This window comes from Elephas maximus, chromosome 4 (assembly GCF_024166365.1).
Source record: "Elephas maximus indicus isolate mEleMax1 chromosome 4, mEleMax1 primary haplotype, whole genome shotgun sequence".
NCBI lineage: Eukaryota > Metazoa > Chordata > Mammalia > Proboscidea > Elephantidae > Elephas > Elephas maximus.
In genome coordinates, this window is record NC_064822.1 from 84,731,163 (window position 1) to 84,753,824 (window position 22,662).

At 39.0% G+C, this 22,662-nt stretch overlaps 1 protein-coding gene across 2 annotated transcripts in view; it reads left to right on the forward strand.

Annotated features, from left to right (window-relative positions):
- The window catches only part of RASSF8 (Ras association domain family member 8), a 125,527-nt gene that overhangs the window by 35,224 nt on the left and 67,641 nt on the right, over positions 1-22,662 (forward strand). The window contains exon 1 of one of the 2 annotated variants that reach the window (XM_049882680.1): positions 6,222-11,941. The exons of the other annotated variant lie outside the window; for it this stretch is intronic. The gene's annotated coding sequence lies outside the window, so the exon portion shown is untranslated. Of the gene's footprint in view, positions 1-6,221; positions 11,942-22,662 lie in introns of those variants that run through there. 2 annotated transcript variants of the gene reach the window in all.

Consider the following 22,662-nt stretch of genomic DNA (forward strand, 5'->3'; position numbering starts at 1 on the left):
GAGAACCTGGAGTGGTAAGCAGAACACCCAATTTGAGCTTTGATTTTCCTGGTCTCCTGGAGCTCTGGAGACGGGACACAAAGCCCAGAGCCTGCTTTGGCATAAAGTTTAATAGTTGTCTCCACATAAAGCTAGAACCCCAAAATGTTGTCTTTATAGTGTAGAGTTGAATTGGAAACACAATTTTTGCCTTTTTTTTTTTTCTTCCCAGTCTCCAACTCTAAGGAAAATTGCCTGTCTAGTATTTCATGACCAATAACTAGCATTCATGCATGTTTGCAGTCCTAATTCAGACCTACCTGAGTGGTCCAAAGAAAATCAAGACAAATACAGTTAAGTCCTTCAGGGTACGAACATCCACTTATGGACAACTCATACTTGCCCTTTAATGTTTTGTAAATTTGGCCTCATTTTGAAACGATTGAACCAACCGTTCAACAAATTCCTCATCACAATCACCTCCACTTGGTGCACATGCAACTTTTAAATCATTGAAAAAGCTTTAAGCCTCTTCTTGCACTAAAAAAAAAAAATCATTGCCATTGAGTAGATTCAGACTCATAGTGACCCTATAGGACAGAGTAGAACAGCCCCGTAGGATTTCCAGGGAGCAGCTGGTAGATTTGAACTGCCAACCTTTTGGTTAGCAGGTTGAGCTCTTAACCACTGTGTCATCAAGGCTCCTTCTTGCACTAAAGTAAGGCTAAAGAAGAACGGTATGCACTTGTTCTGATTTACTTACAAATTCAGCTTAAGACACACTTAGGAACGGATCTTTCATAACCCAGGGACTGCCTTATACAATTGTAAAGTGGTTCCAGCATAGTAGCAGAAGCAGGTGCAAATTCTTTCTGGAAGAATCTGTCTTCAACTCCGGCCTCAAAGAGTTCACAGAGTTTCAGGAAATTTGAACTCAAATAACCAAAAGTCACAAAAGACAAGTAAATAAGACATCATGAATAGAACCAGCTAAAACAGTAGGTACAGAATTAGACCTGTAGTTATCTCACTCATTATAGTTGTGAGACGGAGAATGTGAGTAGATGGTAAGCAAATATAAAAATGACTGAGGCAGTCTGAAAAAAACTAAATAGAGCTAGGAAAGATTAGAAATCTAATTGGAATTACAAAATCAGTGAACAGGTATAGTGGCAAATTAGACGTAGCCAAAGAGAAAATTAATTGACTGGGAGACAGTTCTAACTTTTTGACTATGGCCCACAGTAAGAAATTCATTTTTATTGGCATGCGTGTATACATGTGATAAGACACATGTGATACATGTGTATAATTTAAGTAAAAGTTTCCAGAAACTAACCTTATTCTACTAAGAGTAATTATCTCTGGTATTTTTCTTTTCTAATTTATTCTTTTCCATTAAAAAAAAAAAATTACTCAACCCAGTAAACTTTATGAACCACAGCTATAAGAAAACTGGTGTTAAAGTTGAAAATGAGAATACCCTGTAACCGAGCACATGTACACCAGTGTTCATAGCACTTTGTATGCAAAAAAAAAAGAGGTGAGGGGAAGGGAAACATGGATTGTAGAAAACATAAATAAGATGTGGTTTCTACAAACAGTAGATTACTGTACGACTGGAATGATACTGAAAATGATGAACAACCAGTTGAGCATGGGGACCAACCACAGTAATTGCTACCCGTAAACACCAGCCACAGCCTGCACCTTTGCATGTCTTACAACTTTGAAAATGAAATGAACCACTGGTCCATGCTTCAGTGGGAATGAATTAGGAACTTAATACTGAGCAGAAAAAGCAAGTTGCAAAAGATTACATATAGCAAGACTCCACTTATATGAAATTCAGAAATTTGGGGAAAACTAAACAGCATATTGTTTTAGCAGTACAATGTGTCTGTGTGTGTATCGCAAGGGTGCACACAATTTAGAGTGAGGGGAATGAAGGGCTGTGTGAGGAAGGATCAGAAAAGGAGCTTCAGCGATAATAGTAATTTACTTTTTCTATCAGTTTTTCTTAAAATTGGTTGTTGGTACACAAATGTTTGTTTCATTGTAATTCTTTACGTTTTATTCATTTTATGGGTGTTCTTTTATATTTAGCCAACATTTAGTAAAAATTATACAATTTAACAAAAAAGGCCAAGGTAGACTCCACATAGGTAATCTTTTGTACTTACCAGACCATTTTTGGAAAGTCCTTCGTACTGCTGGGTGCAAAATTTTATGGACATTAATAAACTGGAATGTGTTCAGAGCAGACGCAAACCACCAACCTGGTCTTAAGCCTGTCATTTTTCAGATGCAGATCATGTGGATTTAAGTCTTGAAGAAGCTTTGACTTTCCAGGTCTATGGGCTAGTGGAAGTGGGACGTGAGCTCAAACCCACTAACGCCCAGGGTAATACACTTTAGCCACATCATGCAGACATGAGTTCTACAAAGTTTCCATGTATGGTAGTTTGCTGATGTTAGGATGCTGAGCAGGTATCAGTGGAGCTTTCAGGCTAAGATGGACTAGGAATAAAGGCCTGGGTATCTACTTCCAAAAATCAGCCAGTGAAAACCCTGTGGATCACAGCAGTCTGATCCACAACAGGTCATGCGAGTAGTGCAGGACCCTGTAGCATTTTGTTCTGTGTTGTGCTTGGGGTCACCCACTAGACAACAGCTAACAACAACATGGTAGTTTGCTGAAATGTTGTGTTTTGTTTTGGTCAGTGCAGTAACGATAGACCCTGTGGCACGTCATTGTAATATACCAAATAACAACCCAGAACTGGATTTTTCATTGCTGGATGGTGGGTCCAGACAAGCCCTCTGCTTGAGGGGACACACACTTGGATAATTTAGTTTGGTGCCTTTTGGAGGAGAGCGACTCAGTACTGTGGTTGCTCTGTCTTTGGCTGCACAGGGAGTCACTTTGGGTAATCTGGGTAATGATTACTTGAGGTCAAGGAGTAAATTAGCAATTATTGACACCACCTGCATTGTGCCAAGTGTTGCTAAGCATTTATCACGTAAAAGATTCCATTCTGTTAGGAAGGAAGTGGTCTTAGCCCCATCTTACAGATGTGGAATTTAGGGAGGGATAGCTGAAATCATTATTTGGATGAAGTCACTATAAGGGCAGGCCTTTCTTGGGGGAGGACAGGGCTTTCACTGGTACAGTGGGTGGGGCTATAGAGTACTGGCTAGAGGCAATGTTGCAAGGTAGTTGGGACCACAGACTGCAGCTAGACAGAGTTGGGTTTATATGCAGACTGCCATTTGCCAGCTGAGTGACCTGGGACATGAGTTATTTAACAGAAAATGAGGAAAGTCCCTATTCGGGGGGATTTTTATAAGAGTCAAGTGAATTATGATGCATAAAGTGCTTAGAACAGTGACTTGGCACGTAGCAAATGCTAAGGGAATTTTTTTTTTAACTCTGCCTTGTACCAATTGATTCTCATGGTCTTCTAACATTGTAGCAGAGCCTACCCTCAATCATAAAGGAGTGAGATTATTGTATCCAGTCTGGTTTCCCCAGCATCCCGGAGGTAGGTATGACTTTGATGATTTATATTTCTCAGGTCTTCGTTTTCCAGGATCTTGCATCTCACAGGGGCAGAGATGTTCCATTGGCAGCTATTAAAAGACACACCAGGCGCATTTATTCCCAAGAGCTCTGACAATGTGGAAACTGAGTCTCAGAGAGGGCAGGATTGCCCCAAATTCACATCATTGCAGAGCTTGGTGTTAGGGTGTTTGCTGTCATCTGTGCTGCCTCCAGGATGCGCAGAGGACAAGGCCAGTTTTCTCTTTGGATCTTTGATTTCTTATAATGTGGATGACCTCATATTCTTGGGTCCAGTGGACGAGAGAGACTGGGGGAGCCACGTACCCTTTTGGGACCTGTGATGTCTGTGTAGGCAGCTTCGAGATCCCAGATCACACAAGGGCAGCTTGCCTCTTCAGCAAGCACCTCTGCTGGCCGCTCCTCTTGACCCAGTTTCTTTCTCAACTGTGCAGGGATGAGACGGCTGCTGACTTCTTCCCTGTGTTCCCCTCTAATCTGACCTACCGTTTCCAGTGGTCGCTGGCTTCTTACAACCCCAACAAGGTTCCAAGTTACTTATTGCCTACACCCGCCCTTCTTCTGCCACACCTTCTGCTTGCTTTTACCACTTTGTCCTTTATCCCCATCTCCCCACACTGACCCTTAACGTGTTTCTAACATTTCCTTGTACCTAGCAGGAGTGGACTCTTGACTTTTAGAGCCATTACTAGGCAGTGAGCATTCAGGGTATGAACTGACCAAAATCCATGATATATTTTGTGAACTATTCAGCCTTGCCTCTGAGCTTTCTGTTGACTCTCCTGTAGCCAAAGTGATTATTATTAACACAGCATTACAGTCACTATCATATGCTTTCAGCAAGGGGAAAGAGTGTACCAAAATTGAACCAAAAACTATGGGATGCTGTAATTCCCTAAACTCTCTAAGGACTTCTCTTCGTTAGATCACTACGACAGGAAGTTATAAGGTTTCAGCAATAGGCAAAGTACAATCTGCTCAAGTGCCTGGTTTAAATAGTGTTAAATCTAAAGGTACTCTTCTCTTCAGCTTGAGGTTGCTTATGCTTATGCTTTTCTTTGAACTGAAATGAGACATTTATTCAAGATTAACATACATTATGAAGTGTCTCACTTCAGGAAATTACACAATTCTTTAAAACATACTTGAATATGCTACATACTGTAGTAGTTTTCGATTTCAGTAGAATGTTCTTTGTATCATTTTTTTGCTCTTTTTAAATGTATGGTAAAAATGTTTATCAGCTCTTAAAAGGAGAATAAAAAGCATTATTTGTCATTTGAAATTAATTGCTGTTCTAAAAAAGAAATGTTCCCTAAAATTTAAACATACCCTTCTTTATGGTGGGGTCTTTTAAAAATCAGTTCTCGGAGGCCATTAGGAAAAAATGGGAAAAAGTCTAAAATGTCCATCCAGGCAGCCTTTGAACCAGAATTGTCAGGTCTTTAAAAAGCAGTCTTGGGATTTTTTTTCTTGTCTGGAAGCAGTATTATTGAACAGATGGTTAACGCACAGCAATAAAGCTGGATAATGAAATCTGATGAGCTAAGAAGAGGTTAACTCAAGCAGCCCATAAACCCAAAAACCAAATCCATTGCTGTCGAGTCAGCTCCTACTTGTAGCGACCCTATAGGACAGAGTAGAGCTGCCCCATAGGGTTTCCAAGGCTGTTATCTTTATAGAAGCAAACTGCCACATATTTCTCCTGTAAAGATGCTGATGGATTAGAACAACTGACCTCTCAGTTAACAACTGAGCACTTAACCACTGTGTCACCAGGGCTCCTTTAGAAGTCTATAATATGTATTTAGAAAAATTTCAAGGGTAAGTTGCTATGTTAGTATAAAAATACAACTTAGAGTCACAAGTTGTTTTTCATTTTTTAATTAAAAAGTAGTTTATACTTAAAAAAGAATATGTACAATATCCAGCATAAATATGTTAGTTATATACTTATATTGACATTTCTTTCTCCCTAAATACCAAAAAACAAACCAGACCCACTGCTGTCGAGCCGATTCCGACTCATAGCGACCCTATAGGACAGAGTAGAACTGCCCCATAGAGTTTCCAAGGAGCGCCTGGCGGATTTGAACTGCCGAACTCTTGGTTAGCAGCCATAGCACTTAACCACTACACCACCAGGGCTTCCTCTCCCTAAATCGTCTGCTTATATTTCAGAATGAGGGTTCTAGAAAGCTCATTGGAAGCTCTAACCATGTTGCTTGTGCTTGGGCTGTGGGCTTCTCTGTAGTTGGTCCTGTTGGATTACTTCTTTTAGGAACCCCAAAGTCAGTATTTTTGGGCATTTTATCCAGGTTTGGTCAGAATTTCCAGAGAGAGAGGGACTTGCTGATCTCCTACCTTAAGTTTAGAGCCTGGCTGCTACTTTTCTGGATGCCTCGAGGCTTGTAGAAGGCTGATCACTTTATCTCCCTGTTTTCGGAATGTGTCCTTGCTCTCAGTTGTGCCTGTGTTCCCCATTTCACAAATTGTTTTACCTTCTCCCGAATAAAAATCAGTCTTCTGCAAGGGTGGAGGTTTAGTTGCCTGACTGTGTGAGAGCAGGAAGGAACTGCTCCTTAAGTAAACCAGTCCTACCAGTGGTGGCGTTATGGGGTCGGAGGGTGGGGTGGGTGGGGTGTGGACCGCATCAGGTGACACTGTCATAGGGGGTGACCCAAAATGACTGTCAATAAAAATATTTCTATAGTTACAACAAAAACATTTTTTGTAAGCCTGGCTTACGTGTATCAGTACACCTACAAAGCTAGATTTCTATGCTGATTTACTTTTTGAACTTTCTGATGCACTCTGGTCAGAGCTGTCGTTATTACCGAATTACAGTGGCACTTTGAATCACGTGGTTTCATCTGCACTTCAGTACAAGCGTGCACTGTTATTTTTGTTGCTGCCAGTGTTTTTATAGTTGCTGATTTTGTCACATTTTCTGGTGTTTTAGCTACAATATTGTAATTAGTATTTGTGAACCTATATCAATAACTTTTTTGAGAATGAAGTAATTAAAGGAAAAACAGTAATATGTGGGAATTATGATTTACAGGAAACAGTACAAAAAACATTACAGAGGTCTATATGTTCTGGTACAGGAGCAGGTCCATGGGGATGGGATGTGACACCATGAGTTACCATACTGAGTGATGCCAGCCTTAGTGACACCGCTGCATCCCCCTGCTTTTAGCACCACCTCACCCCCTCTTCCAGAGGTAATTACTGCTGCCGATTCTTGAGCCTTTTGGAGTTAACATGGTTTAATTCAGGCTGCTTGGCTTTTCAGATTGCAGGCTCAGTATTCAGCTTTGTCTGGTTTAAGTCATTTGCCATTTACCTATTTCCGGACTCCAGAAATTGGTGTTGTCCACATTCCTTTGTCCTGGAGGGTTTAGGCCTTTAAATTTTTTCTTTACTCTCATTGTAGTGAGTTTTTGCAGTAGTCTTAAGAAGTAAATGTGTGAGCTGTTTTTAATCCCTCTTATTACTTTTTTATCTACGTTGCTTTTATACTTATGACTTTCGTCCACCATTTCCAGACTTGGTGTACTCCCCACCAGTCCTTCCTTCTAGGAGAAGAAGGAAAAGAGAGATTGACATCAGAGCTGCCTGCACTGCCATTTCAGGAAATAGCATGCCAGATTCCTGCTTTATCAGGACCCTCCCCCTGGCCTTCCCCTTGCCCTCATTTGTTGGGTGTGCCAGATTCTGGGGCTACAAAGAAGATTGAGGTGGGGTTTCATGGTACTGTAGGGGAGTGGGTCCAAACAGATTACACAAAACTGTGGAAACTGCCGAAGAATCCTTTTTGTAGGTTTAAAGAAACCGTATCTGTTGCCAGACTATTCACAGCTTCATCTGTTTAGTTAGATTTATAGTTTACTTCATTTAGATTAAAAACCAGTTAACTCCTTTAGATTTTCCTTGGTTTTAGAAAGCAGCTCTTTGAGGGGAAATACCAGTCCTGCCTAAATTCGTTTGTGAACTCATTGTGCTTCTGAAAGAGTCTTATGTTTTCTGAATGATGGTGAGGACACATTTACAGTCTCCTCTAGAAAGATACTACTTCCTTATCTATTCTTCAGTCCCCTTCCCTCCTAACATTCCCATCAGTTTGAATGTTTTCTCCTGAAACTGTGGCACAGCCATGTGTTTTCTCATATCTCTGGACCACACCAGGGACCATAGTATTACCTTCTCAGTACTTGCTGGGTGTAACCTTTTGGTATGTCCCAGTCCCACATTTGCTTGATATGTGCTTTGTGATGAAACACAGCTTCTGTTAATGTAGTTGTGTTTGTCCCTTAATATGTGTTTACCAGTGGTTTTCTAGGCAATTCAAATTGAGGCATAGATCCTCAATAAAAGACACCTAGATAATTTGATGAATACTTATCAAAACTCTGAAGACGGTCTTCTCAAAACAGCGCTAGCATGTGGGATACTGAAGTGCTAGTGGGGGAAGATTTTATTCAAGTAAATACTTCCTGATATTCATGCTGTCTCCTGCTGGAGATTATGGGACTTACTTATTTGCACAATCATCATACAATTTGTCTAGTAAAGTTTATAAAATGCATTTTTCACACTGGTTTGAACAAAAACTATTGCTTGGCTATTTAAAAAAACAATTAATCCTATACTTTGCTTGTCCTACCCATTCTCCTTTGTGACTCCTTTGATCTCTTGTATGATATTAATAACAAACCATAAAATAACAGGGATACATTTTGGTTCCTTACGTTGTATGGCTCGATTTATTTTTTTTTTTAGGAGAAGGTACGGAAACCCTGGTGGCATAGAGGTTTGGTGCTACTTCAAATCCACCAGACGCTCCTTCGAAACCCAATGGGGTAGCTCAACTCTGTCCTGTGGGGTCGCTATGAGTCAGAATCGACTCAACGGCAACGGATTTGGTTTTGGATTTGGTTTTGGTTGGTTTAAGGGAAGGTGCAGCAAAAGGTGTGAACACTTAACTAGGAGCTGCGTGGGATAGGCGAACAAAATTGGGATGGGAGACTGGTTAAAAAAAAAAAAAAAAAAGGAGCTTTATAGTCAAGCACATCTGTGTTCAGAGCAGGGCTGTACCATCTCCTAGCAGTAAAACTCTCTAAGCTGATCAAGCCTTCAGTAAACATTTATTGAGTACTTCTTGTGTGCTAAGCATATGAATGGAGGCGTCAGTGCCAAATATCTCTGCCCTTAAGCAGAGGTAAGCATTTAATTATAACTCATGCTAAGTGTACTCTGGGTCTGGGTGGGTTAAGTGTTATAATAGAGGAACATGTGAGACATGGTAAGGTTCAGTTGTTGAAGGTCATGGGCTCCGAAGTCAATTTGCCCAAGTTCAAATCCTGGCTCCCTTCTTATTAGGTATGTGACATTGGACTAGTTACTTACCCTTTCTATTCTTTGGTTTTCTTTTCTGATTATTCTCTTATGCAGATTATCTATCTCATAGAATTGTTGCGAGGCTCCAGTGAGTACTAAGTGTTAGCCACTTGGTAATAATACCTGGAACCATCGATTAATTTTGATGAGGGCAGGCTTCCAGGAGGTGGTGAGATAACATTGAGTTGTCTTTTGAAGGGTAGTTGGAGTTTGGTCTGCTCAGTAAGTTGGTGGGGTTCATGCATGGAGATGCCAGCAAGAAGTGGAGATAAGGCAGAGAAGCTGAGCGGTGGGTTGAGGCTGGGGCATGTCCTGTGGTGGTTTTCGGAGAGTGGCCTAAAAGGATGTGAAGGGCCTCATGTAGAGCACCTCTACATCATAAATTTTCTGAGATCATCCCAGTTTAAACATCTTCTTTCCTATTGGCTTTGTAAGTCCTCTCACAATAGCCAGATCCTGTATCTGTTTGTATTAGGAAAATGCTGTCATTACGATGACGTGCCAAGCAAAAGTTTGAACTTCTTTTGTGGAGGCTCTTACAGCAGGAAAATCATAGGATTTGATCTGTTTTGTTTTTTCTAAAGTGATCTGGCTGAAGAGTGGGTGATAGTTTGAGTGGTTAGGATGGTTGTAGTAATCGAAGGCGGAGACGATAGGGTGTCACAGGACTGGAGAGGTGGGGACAGGTGCACAAGAGTCCCTCACTTCTCGCTGTCAGGTTTGGCATCTCCTACATGCATCCTAAGCACAATCTCAGGGCACCAGCAAAGGTGGGGCACCCCCTACCCCACCTCAAAAAGCTTGGCTGATCCAGAATGTCACAAATAATAAAAACTAAAAGAGAGAGATCTCAGCATATATATAAATTTGAATTGTTTTGAATGATGTATAAGGAAATAAGCCCCACAATCTTTTGGCCTTTAAATGTCTGACTATAGTGGTAACCTCAATTTATGGCCAAGAGAAGACAATGATTGTCAGTTTTAGAAACTCCTTTTCAACGGTCTGCTTTCCACTCTTTATAGATTTTCATAAAAGCAAAACTAAAAAGACATGAGGTCTTAAAGGGGAAAAGATGGAAGGGAAAAGCCTCCACAGAAAAGTTCAAACTTTTGTTAGGTAGGTCTAGTTGAAGCCTCTAACCCAACATCTGGTACAAGAGGATAAACAGGAATTCTCTGATATCTTGTTGGCTTATGTCTTAGTTACCTAGTCCTGCTATAACAAAAATACCACAAGTGGATGACTTCAGCAAACAGAAGTTTATTCTTCCACAGCTGAGAAGGCTTGAAGTCCAAATTCAGGGTGTTAACTCTAGGCGAAGGCTTTGTCTCTCTGTCAGCTCTGGGGGAAGATCCTTGTCATCATTTTTCCCCTGGACTAGGAGCTTCTCAGCACAGGCACCCTGGGTCCAAAGGACACGCTCTGCTCCTGGCACTACTTTCTTGATGGTCTGAGGTCCCCTTGACTCTCTGCTTGCTTCTTTCTTTCATATCTCAAGAGATTGATTTAAGACACAACCTAATCTTGTAGATTGAGTCCTGCCTTATTAACATAACTGCCTCTAATCATGCCCATTAACATCTTAGAGACAGGATTTACAACACAAGAAAATCGTATCAGATGCCAAAATGGTGGACAATCACATACTACTGGGAATCATGGCCCACCCAGGTTGACACACAATTTGGGGGGACACAGTTCAATCCATAACAGTTTATAACCTTTTTTTGGTCATTACTATTATTATTTAGTATAACTGCTTTCTCTTTTTCCTTTAAAATTTGGAAGCATACACTAATGCACCTTTGCACTGTAACATGATGTAAAAAATAATTGGAAAACAAATGGCATTTTTATAACAACTATTAAGTTATATGAACTGTGCTAGCATAAAAATTAGATCTGGAGACAGTGTTTCCATTCGGGATATAGCAGCTTTGTATGGGAGAACCCTACTATAAAAAAATAGAAGGGGAAATTCTGGACAAACTTCCCCCATCCACAGTTGTGTTTGAAATTTATATTTTTTCTTATATTAGATTTGAGGTCCACCAGTTCTTTCTCCTTAAATCATTTCTAATTTGATATTTCATATTATTTTGTGACTCAGAATTTAAGGATTGTGGTATATTAAAAAGTGGTTGATGGAAGATGGTCTTTCTATAAGTAAATTCAGAAACATCTGTTAAGGGTGTAGTCTGAACGTGGCAGACATATGAATTCCATCAATTCCCATCTTGTGGCCAAGATTTCTTGTGGCCAAGTCTTTCTTTGTAACTAACGCCATGGCAGAGGTTCAGTCTCACTGCATCAGGCAATAAAATGGCCAGAAAAAGTGGTGCCAAGTCACCTTCTTTCTTCGTTTAGCCAGCGGTGGTGATTTGTACTCACCACAGAAAAGTACAGCATGTGTTTGTTTTTATTTTTTAGGACTAAAAATTTGAAATCTCTCCTTCCACTCCTTTTTAGTCCTTGCTTTAGGCAATTCTCCAAATGTTTAACTGTTAACAGCTTTCAAGAAATCATTGTGGTATTGCAGGGTGCTTGGGTCAGTAGAGGAAAGGCTCAAAGTCACCCGTGGACACACTGGGCCCATCAAATGACCTTTTTTTTAGAAACAACTGCAATTCCTTTTTCAGAGGCACAAAATACTAATTGAAACAAAAAACAAACCCACCCGACAAGTACTGTACTGCAATTCAAACGACTAAGGAGGAGAGTGGGGAAAGTGGTGTGAAAATTCTTCTTGCAAGACTGCTTGAAGCTACAACTTTGTGTATTTTGCTGTTTGATGACTGTAAGTTCAAACGGGGTGGGTTAGCATTTTTAAGATACAAGTTAGGCAGGACCGTAAGAACACTGCGTACCTTTTCAGGTGCCTGTGTAATTCCTCCTGTAATACCTGCCTGCTGTTCTAGCCTTCCTCAACACCACCTCATACCCACTTCAGCTTGAAGACCCCGGTGTGGTAAGGTGAGTGAAGATTTTTACTACTCATATACGCCCTAGAAGAGTATCACTTTTCATTTTTTTTTTTTACTTTTTCGTAGTTTTAAGAGACTCATAGGTTTAGTTCACTGTGTGATCTCTTAGAAATTGTCATTTGTAAGCCCTTTATTTCGATGAGTACAAAGTTAGCAATAGTACATCTTGCCACTGTGTTATAATTCCTAGGTTCAAATTTGGATTGACACTAATGACATCATGAAACATGTTGTAGGTTTCAAATTTGGAGTCTGAAGCAAAATTTTGTAAAGCTGTGCATTACCACTCTTCTGTCTTCAAGCACTTTGGACTTGCTGGGCACTAGTTCTACTAATGCTTCAAATTAGCAGCCTTTTTGACAGCAGAGAAATATTTCTAACAGTGAAAGGTTGGAAAGTCTTGATGACTAACTGGTTTCTCTAACTCATCTCCACGATAATCTTGATAAGCCTGAAGCACCCCATAGTTTCACCTGCCATCCCTTTGGTAGGACCAGTAATTAGCTTCATTAAGTTATGGGGGCAGAAAATCTCTTTGAGAATATACAGCTAAATTATTTTCCACTTGTGTTTAGTATGCATAATATGTAGTGTCTTGTCTTTTGAACATTCAAATGACTTAGTGGTCCCAGAAGGAGAAATAATTTGACCTTGTATATAATAAGTGAATCACTTACAAATACACTGTCCACATTTTACAGGTGAATAAACACTCTAAGGACACCAACCAACATGCTGTCTCATAAATTCCTTAGTTCTCTCATTTGCAAAAGTTATGTGCTTGCATTTTTGACAGATGATGGATCTCAAAGGTCCCTTTTAGGTTTCACATAAATTAATTTCTCCCCGAAATAAAAAGCATAACCTTAGAACCTTCTAGTAATTGCTAGATTACCACGAGTCCATATCTTCACCAGTTCATTTGGTCTCCTCTAGACTCTGCTGCAAATACTTATGGCATTAGCAAGAGCCATGGCCAGAAGGAGACAAATGTTGAGCATAAAAACCAGTCTGATTCTCATAAGGCAATTTCGTTATACCTGTGGTGAGAGCTGAAAAATTCTGCTTAAGCTGTGCTGTTTGTAATATGGTCTTTGGAAGACAAGCATAAGGGAAAAAAAAAGCACTATGTAGCTCAACTGACTAAAATTTGCTCCATGATCAGATAGTCACTTACATTTTAGACTTAGTTTCCATTACTGATGAAACTGTTCTATAAAGCTTTCTTTTACACATTCATTATTTTCTGTTGAGGAGGATTTGTGCAGAGGCCATGCCAAGAAGCACTATGGTTCAGGGCTAATGTTTAGGAATTGTGTGTATCTGGGTTTGAACATTTTATTTTGTTTCTCTGGAGCACCATTACTGGTACTCCACACACCAGTGCAGGTGGAGGAGTGTATGAGTTGCTTGGATTTTGCTGCTAAAGAGTTTTCATTTTTTTATATTTCTTTTCAAGGCTCAGTATGCCAAAAATTAGCAGCCTGATAACTTACAGTACAAAGAAACTTCTTTAATTTATTGTTTAGAAACATTCTTAAAAACTGCCTTCTTTCTCTTTTTTAGATGAAGTTTTTGTTTGTTTTAAATAAAAGATGGGCTCCTGTACTGGAGTATGGTTATACATACTTATAAAACTTTTTTGTCTATTAGTAACCCAGCTTACTCAGAGAAGAGGGTACATGAGTTCCCTAAGCTTTTCTGAATGAAGCATCTAATTGTAGTTGTGTTACCTTTGATGGGCAACAAAACCAGCTTTGAAGTCTCAGTATTGCTACATTGTAAAACTGACTTATTTTTTTCCCCCGTGGAGTTACTTGAATTTTTAATGTCTTGCTATCAGAATGTCTCTACTAAATAACATTTTCTCCATAATGATGCATTTATCTTGAGACATTTTTCTTTTTAGAGACTGATAGTAGAGGATCGTTCATATTTGATCACAAGTCATCTTGGTTAGGTTTCTAAATTTGAAGCTGTGTGAAAATAAACTTTAATACCCACACTTTGTGTAAAAGAAAAAAGAGAGAGAAAACAGATAAAGTTTTTACAGATAATTTATTTGTTTTTCTTTCTGTTCAGAATAGGACTGCAGTTTTCCCTCAGACCCCCTCCTAGTACCTTCCCGTAAAGAGCTTTGGTGATGGGAAAATAATGATAAACAGGACTTAGCTCTATAATCTTCTTTCAAAACTGCTTACAAGTAATTTCCTATTGTTTCTGAAATGAAGCATATGGTGGTAATATACTGTGCCTCTGGCAATGGGGAGCATTTTCAGAATCCTCTCAACATTTTGTATTTTAAGCAATGTGTGTGTGTATTTTCAGTTTAGGTTTCCTAACCCATGTAGATTTAATGGAATTTGTATTTTATATGTTTATACTTGGTTTTAAGGATTTAGAGGAGTGACTTCTGAATAAAACTTGTAAAGAGGTGTTTATTGTTGTTACAGATGATCCATGCACACAGATTTTAGGAGGCTTGAAATGGTCTTGCAGAGAAAACAGCTTGGTTGGGGGGGCACATTTTCTGTAATTTAGGTTGTCATAGCAACCTGCATTAAGATGTGTACTTGGAATCCAGGCCTGAAGAATTTCAGTGACAATAAACATTCCTGTAGCATTCATCATCCCCGCTCCCCTTTTCCCAAGAAAGGAGCCATCAATGTGACCTAATTATTTAATTCTGTTTTTAGAACATGGGTAGCAGTTTGCATGAAACTTCCTTGGTAGAGTAAAAACGAAAAGTTCATCTCTCCGTATTTGAAGTTGACATTTTCTAATAATATATCTCAATTATTTCAGATAGTGAGGTAGGTTCAGTATAATGGTTACTTAATGAAACATGAAAGAAATAGGATTTGATGAAAATTTGCAGAAATTGCCATAACCATTTGTTATACGTATGTGGAAAAATCTGTATTTAAAGTATTATCGCCTTTTATCTGTAGTTACAGCCCATCGCTTTGAAATTTGAATTATTTTATTAGATTATCTACAAACTCTTCTAATTTATGTTCGAAGTTTTATAAACCAGAAATGAGTGGTTATATATACATACACACTTCCTTATGGCCTTATTTCTCCTAACCTCCATTGCTTAAGGACTTTTTTTACCTGTAAATGATCTTGGTTATCGGTAGGTGTCTGGCAGAAGACAAGAAAAATACGAACTTTCAAAAAAGCTTTGCCTTTTGAAACAGCATTCTCTTTATATATACATATACACGCAATACATATAAAAGAATGTTTTCAAATCAGTGAAAAAATAATACCCAATTACAAAATTAGTCTGTGGCTCTTAGTAGGGAGCTTTAAAAAAAGAATACAGATATAGACCTAAAGATTTATTTGATCTTAATATGTAACAAAGAGATTTGAATTAAAAAAAGAATATCCTATTTTATATGGAAAATTATTGAAGATTCATAAACATGTACATGGCACACATATAAATAACGTATATAAAAAAGGTAACACATGTCCAGACATATGTAATTCCTAATGTTGGGAATGGGAGAAATAAAGCTAGAATGCTCTACGGTGCAGCTAGAAGTAGACTCTTACCTTTTAATGCAGCCAATAAATTATCTACCTAGAGATAACTGTTTTCACTATTTAATAAAATGGAAAAATGATAGTATCTGAAAAGTAAAATGATCAGGGCATACAATATAAATTATGTCTTCATCTTTAAAAAGTGATAGAACTACAGGAAAATAATTATTGTTCTCATTTAAAAAGCACAGATTCTCTAAAACAAACACATACTATATTTATGATTAGAAATTTGAAAATCAATTCTCCTCTTAAAAAAAATCTAAAAAAAAAAATTTACAATAGAGGTATTTATTGAGATGGTCTATATACAGAACTGAATAGTGACTGAATCAACAGAGTCTCTGGGAAAGGCTGGACAAACTGAACACATGCGCTACCATTCGTATTAGACTACGATGTTTACCTGTGTCTCCAGTATCATGCTTCCTAGAGGTGTGGGCCACCACATGTCTGTCAGTTTGTCATACTGTGGTGGCTTGCATGTTACAGTGATACTGGAAGCTATACAACCAGTATTTCAGATACCAGCGGGGTCACCCATGGTGGGCGGGTTTCAGCTATGCTTCCAGACTTAAGACAGACTAGGAAGAAGAACCTGATAGTCTATTTCTGAAAAAATTGGCCAATGAACACTTTATGAATAGCAGCAAAACATTGTCTGACATAGTGCCGGAAGATGAGCCCCTCAGGTTGGAAGGGACTCAGAATATGACCTGGGAAGAGCTGCCTTCCTCACAGTAAAGTCAGCCTTAATGACGTCGATGGAGTAAAGCTTTCAGAACCTTCGTTTGCTGATGTGGCTGCAGACATCCACTATCAGTCGGAATGTGGAATGTACACAGTATGAAACTAGGAAAATTGGAAACTGTCAAAAATGAAATGAACTGCATAAAGGTCGATATGCTAGGCATTAGTGAACTGCAGTGTTCTGGTATTGGCCATTTTGATTCACATAATCATATGGTCTGCTATGCTGAGAATAACAAATTGGAGAGCAATGATGTCTCATTCATCATTGTCAACAACATTTCAACATCTCTCCTGAAGTTCAGCGCTGTCAGTGATAGGATAATATCCATACACCTACAAGGAAGACCAATTATAACATGACTATTATTCAAATATACGCACCAACCACTAAGGTCAAATATGAAGAAATTGAAGATTTTTACCAACTTCTGCTGTCTGAAATTGATCAAACATGCAATCAAGATGTATTGATAATTACTGGTGGTTGGAATGTGAAAGTTAGGAAGAAAGGAGGAAAGATCGGTAGTTGGAAAATATGGCCTTGGTGATAGAAACGACACAGGAGATCACATGATAAAATTTTGCAAGACCAACAGCTTACTCATTGCAAATACCTTTTTTCAAAAACATAAATGGCAGCTGTATATGTGGACTTCACCAGATGGAAGACACAGCAATCAAATCAACTACTACTCTGGAAAAAGACTATTGAAACACTGAATAATCATCAGTCAGAACAAGGCCAGGGACCCACTGCAGAACAGACCATCAGTTGCTGATATGCAAGTTCAAGTTGAAGCTGCAGAAAATTAAAACAAGTCCACAAGAACCAGAATATGGCCTTAAGTATATCCGACCTGAATTTAGAAAACCAAAAGGGAAGAACACACACTCGGCATTTCTCAAGCTGAAAGAACCGAAGAAAAAAACGCAGGCCTCCAGTTGTGATATTGAAGGATTCTATGGGCAAAATATTGAACGACCCAGGAAACATCAGAAGAAGATGGAAGGAATACACAGAGTCAGTGTACCAAAAAGAATTGGTCAATATTTAGCCATTTCAGGAGGTAGCATATGATCAAGAACCGATGCTATGAAAGGAAGAAGACCAAGCTGCACTGAAGGCATTGGTGAAAAACAAGTCTGCAGGAATTGACAGAATACCAGTTGAGATGTTTCAACGAACGGATGAAGTGCTGAAGGTGCTTACTTATCTACGTCAAGAAATTTGGAAAACAGCTACCTGGCCAACTGACTGGAAGAGGTTGATACTTGTGCCCATTCCAAAGAAAGATGATCCAACAGATTGCAGAAATTATCAACCAATAACATTAATACCACACGTAAGTAAAATGGTGCTGATGATCATTCAAAAACAGTTGCTGCAGTACATCAACAGGAAACTGCCAGAAATTCAAGCTGGCTTCAGAAGAGGACATGAAATGAGAGATATGGCAGATGGATCTTGGCTAAAAGCAGAGAATGCCAGAAATATGCTTATCTGTGTTTTATTGACTGTCCAAAGGCATTCCACTGTGTGGACCATAACAAATTATGGGTAACATTGTGAAGAATGGGAATTCCAGAACACTGAGTTTTGCTCACTCAGAACCTGTGTAGACTAGAAGTCAGTCATTTGAACAGAACAAGAGGATACTGCGTGATTTAAAATCGGGAAAGGAGTGTGTCAGGGTTGTATCCTTTCACCATACTTATTCAGTCTGTATGCTGAGAGGACTTGAAGATCAAAGACTACAGCCTTTAATATGGATTACACCTACACATAAAACAAAAATCCTCACAGCTGGACCGATAAGCAACATCACGATAAGTGGAGAAAATATTGAAGTTGTCAAGGATTTAAATTTACTTGGGCCCACAATCAATGCACACGGAAGCTCAGTCAAGAAATCAAATGATGTATTTGCGCTAGGTAAATCTGCTGCAAAAGACCTCTTTAAAGTGTTAAAAGGCAAAGATGTCACTTTGAGGACTTAGCCACACCTGACCCAAATCATGACATTTTCAATCACCTCATATGCATTAGAAAGCTGGCAATGAACAAGGACGACTGAAGAAGAATTGATGCCTTTGAATTGTCCTCTTGGTGAAGAATATTGAATATACCATGCACTCCCAGGAGAATGAACAAACCTGTCATGGAAGAAGTACAGCCAGAATGCTCCTTGGAAGCGGGGGTGGTGAGACTTCATCTCACGTACTTTTGACATGTTATCAGGAAGGACCCGTTCCTGGAGAAGAACATCATGTTTGGTAAAGTAGAAGTTACCTGAAAAAGAGGAATACCCTTTTTGGATGGACTGACACAGTGGCTGCAACAGTGGGCTCAAATATAGCAACAATTGTGAGGATGGCACAGGACTGGGCAGTGTTCCATTTTGTTGTACATAGAGGCGCTGTGAGTCAGAACCAACTTGAAGGTACCTAACAACAACAGAGTTGTCGGACCCAGCATCCCTGGAAATGAAAAAAACAGAGTGTCCCTATGTTTAAATCTTGGTCTTGTCTCCTGTGCCTGTTATATCAAATGACACTGCAGTTTGAATGTTCAGATGTTGATTGCCAGTGACATTGGATCAAATTTATTATTTAAAAATGGGTAAGTCCTTATCAATTAAATGTGAATACTAGGGCAGTTATTTTAATTCTGAAGCCATTTGGATTTATGAAGTTGTGCTACTGTCCCCCACCCCCACCCCCCCCCCCACCCCCCGGTACTCATTCCTCCTTTGTTTTGTTTAGAGATTACTCCTGGGCAAAAAGCACAAGGAGTTTTTAGGATGTATACCCCAGAGTGAGATATTTTGCCTTTGAAGTGTAATTATTACTTTATTTGTGCTGTTCTTCCTCTTAACAGTGGTCTTTTTCCAGTAATGGTTATGGATTTGCAGGCATCCACAGTTCCTATGTAACTAAAGGATTATAACTTTGATCTCTGGTGATTAAGGCCCTGGAAAGGTCAGACTGTGCTGCTGTGGCACAGCTTGGGACCAGTTTCCTCACTGGACACAGATCCCTGAGGTGGGCGTGGTGGGAAAATTCTGCGCAACAAGGAGCCTGCTGTTAAAAGAGTTGAAGTTAGGGACAAAGAAACACTTTAGTTTAAATTAAAAATTTGATTGTGAAATAATGGAATCATTTTCAAGTTTGTTTAATTTCCTCCTTAGAAAGCAAGAACTGATTACGAAGAAAATTGGTTTTCTGACAAGACACAACTAATACCTTCTATTTTTCCAAAATTCTGGAAAAGAGGTTTTAAGCAGATGCAAAGCATTAATCATTGTGTGTTTAAAACATTTGCCCGTTTTAAGATACATAAAAAGGTATAAAATGAAAATTAAGGCTACCGCCTTCCTCAGTGTAATTCCTCTACTCAAGGATAACCATCACTAACAGCATCCTTGGTATTTTTCCAGAAAAAGAAATATGTACGTACAGTGCACATTTGTATCTTTTTAAATTGATACTGATTGCACACACACACGCATGGGCATGTTTGTGTGTGTATTTCACTAGGTTCTTTACAGGTTGATTTCTTCTTTGCCAGAATAATCTGAGTATCAGGTATGATTATCAGATTGCAGTTTAATTAGTGGGAATTCAATCAACATTTATTGTTGTTTTGTATTCGCCAGTTGGCTAATTTTGTAAAAATGAGGTCAGTATGTGATAGATTGCCATGAGTTGGAGCCGACTCAAAACTAACAACAACATGATCACCTGATACACATCGAGGCTGTGATGAATCCTATTCTTGATTGCACCAGTGACTATCACCTTAGTTGAGTCATTCTCTATGGCCTGGTTTCTGCCCTGTAAATTGAATGCAGTAGGGAGTATGTAAAATTTTACACAGGGTCAAAAAACAAAATTATTTTATGTAAAGATGTAACTAAGGTAGTGATATCATAACCCTCTGTTTCTAAGTATGCAAAGGCAGTTTCTTTAAAGTAGACTTAGTGGAAGTTATAAAAGTGGAATCGGATAGAATCCATGATTTCTGCATTTAAGGAACATATAGTCTCACCGAGCTAAGAAGGTTCACATGAAATGGGAAAAATACAGCTTCTATAGCCATATCAACTTTTAGATGCTCTTTCGATCCCTCCTCCCCTTCTCTGCCCTTGCTTCTCCCTCAGATTTCAGCTGGGGTGTACTCGCTCCCTGGAAACTTAGCTTGAAACACCAATTTCAAAGCCTGTGAAAGTCTTCTCATGATCTTGCTAAGTCCAGAGTCCTCTTGTCTCAGGCGAGCTCCTCCTCATCTGCCTTTGACTTGCCCCCCATGTGTGTCCTTCAGTTTTTGTTCATTGTTAAACATTTCTCTTTCATTGGATTCTATTAACACACACACACAAATCACTGAAAATTTAGTAGACTTACCAAAGATATGGGAGTTATAGGAAGAGACTCAAACATTGCAGGAAGGGAAGACAAGAAATCGTGATCTTCTTCCTGGCTTCTGGCTTCATCCTTATCCCTCATTTCTCTTCCTCATCCCTTCCTTCCAGGATGTCCCAAGAGCTGTGTCCATGTTCTCTAGTTTCAGAAACTGGCTGGTATCATCTGGACCCATCAACCTGGGTGTAAGTCGGCTTTCCGCATTGCTGATTGTGTGATCTTGAATAATCAGTCTCCATAAACTCTAGTCTTCTCACTTGAATATTGAGTATAATAATATCTGCTTCATCAGATATTTGAAGAATAAATTGTATATGTAAAGGGCTTAACATGGAAAAAATTCAGTGAATGCTAAGTATCATCATAATTTTTATTAAAAGATTACTCTTTTCCCAGATCCTCCAGTTTTGCCCCAGACTAAGACTAGCTACATAAAAATTAGGCTAGGTAAATTTTTATATAAATACATTTTCACTCTTTTATAGTTACAAGCCAAAAACAAACAAACCAGCCGCCATCGAGTTGGTTCCTACTCATGGTGACCCTATGTCTGTCAGAGCAGAACTGTGCTCCATAGGGTTTTCATGGCTGTGACCTTTCACTAGACCTTTCTTCCAAGGCAATTCTGGGTGGGTTTGAACTGCCAACCTTTTGGTTAGTGCTGAACACTTAACCATTTGCATTACCCAGAGACTCTTTATACTTACAGAGACCATATAATTGTTCAAACCAAACACTTTGGAGAGTGAATCAGGGAACACTGTTGACAATTATGCTCAGATAAAAATGTAAACCAGTGCTATTTTAGGCAAACCAGGATGCATGGTATACTCCTAGACCTAGTTTGTAATGTGTGCTCAGAGAATGGACAGTTGTCCCTTGAGTCAGAGCAGGATGAGGCAGTGGGGATGTGAGTCAGACAAGCTTAAGGTCGCATTCATCCTTCTGAGCTTTGGTTTCCTTACTTGTTAAACTGAGGTTAGCAATGGGCATCTCACAGGGTGACGGTAAAGATTAAATGAAATCATGACCTCATCAATTACCAAGTATGTATTTGGAAATTGGATACCTGTTAATTTCCATCCCCATCTCTGCAGATTATTTTTGCTAAGCCAGTGGATCAATTTTATGTATAGATGTTTCTGCTGTGTTAGGTACTTCTTGTCTCACTCTTTCTTAGGCAATCTTTACAGTAATTTTACTGGGCATGTAGGTGGTATGACTCGGAATCTACTCAACAACACACAACAACAACAATTATAACTAGTTGCACATCTGTTTCCTCAGCTTCCAGTGGGGAATTGATCCGTATTGTTGCTGTCAAACATTTTCTGACCTCGAAAGGCAATGAGGCTTTGGGGAGTGATAAGATGATTTACTGTTATGAGTTGGAGTATTCAGTAGCCACACCTATTTTTCCTATAAACTCTTCTTCTGTAGTATGCCTTTTTTTTTTCCTTTTGTGCTTCTCTATTCTTTGGACGAATTGTAATCTAATGGGTGAAATTTTTAAAAATATATTTCAAGTATGAACATCTACCTGTATTTAATAAAGAGACTTTGCATGAATTAAAGGCACTTGTTTTGTAGATCAGCTGTAGAGATGTGTTTCTTTTTGGAAAAAAAAAATCTTCCACCTGAACCTTGAAAACTGATAAAATAATTATTATTATTATACATACCAAGTATGATATTCTTATAATTTATAAATAACTTTTAGTAACACCAAACTGGAAACAGTTAACAAACCTCAAAACTTGGACCTTTTGTAAAAGTAGCAAAGTCTTTTCACTGCTGTCTTACATACAGTTGATCTCTTCATTAGCAGATCTGTATTCAGACCCTCTATAGCCCAGGCTTTAGGGTTAGAAGACTGTCTACTGAGGGGCTAGCAACTAGTGAATGATTGCAGTCCCGTCTTAAATCCTGCAATCATGGAATGAAGAAGATTCTAGGAAGTACTGTGACTGTGAAGAA